This window comes from Glycine max, chromosome 11, assembly GCF_000004515.6.
Source record: "Glycine max cultivar Williams 82 chromosome 11, Glycine_max_v4.0, whole genome shotgun sequence".
NCBI lineage: Eukaryota > Viridiplantae > Streptophyta > Magnoliopsida > Fabales > Fabaceae > Glycine > Glycine max.
The window spans coordinates 14,962,866-14,963,820 of NC_038247.2; positions in this window are offsets into that span (position 1 = coordinate 14,962,866).

Genomic DNA, 955 nt, shown 5'->3' on the forward strand with positions numbered 1-955 from the left:
GGATTGGTGGACTACACACTGCTTTTAGTAAATAAAAAAACAAGATTTTTCAAAGGCTAGAACACAATAATAATCCCTCAATTTTTTTTTTAGTTTAATATTTTAAGTTTAAAATGTTTTACTTTATTCCTTGAAAGTTTTTTTTATTAGACCAAGTTGAAAGTTCACTGAACTAACTTGATCAAATTGGTAACATGTGATAAACTTTGAGAAATGTTATGTTAGCTAAAATTAATATTATTAATGAAAAAAATTGATAGACGAATTAATTTAGTCTAAGAAAGGTGCTTTAAGAGATCAAATTTATTTATTTTTTAAATTTAGAGGACTAAGGAGAAACTAAAATAAAAGATGAGGGGTGAAAAATGTGTTTCAACATTTTTCAAAACATCAATTCAAACTAATTTAATGATTCCATCCTTATCTAGCTAATTTTAATCAGTTTGGTCAATTTATACATTTTTTTTAATTTTTGTTTTCTTTCTTTCATGATTTTTTCCCCTCCAGCCAACCAAATAGTCTCTAGTATAGCTGTCATTTATGAGTCCTGCCCTAAACACACCAACTTAGGAAATAGATTCTCGATAGTGACTTTACTATTACATGAGGTCTTAGCCTTTTAATAATTTTATTAATAGAATATATTTTATTATAAAGTAAATATAAAAGAAAAATATACGATGAGATCGTGATATTTAATCAAGTTTCATTCCACTATAAAGAGTATCTCTTCCCTACTAACTTTACCTAGAAGTATGAAACAATTGGCATGCTAAACTCTTTGCCTATATATACATATATTTTTATATTTGGATGGAAGAGAAGAAATGAAAGAAGGGGAATAAAATTTTATAACTAAATCTTGTCTAAAACTTTCCAACAATAAGAGAAAGGATACTCTTTTTTTGGTGAATTAGGAGAAAGAATACTAGGAATTATCATGTAATTCTTAAAA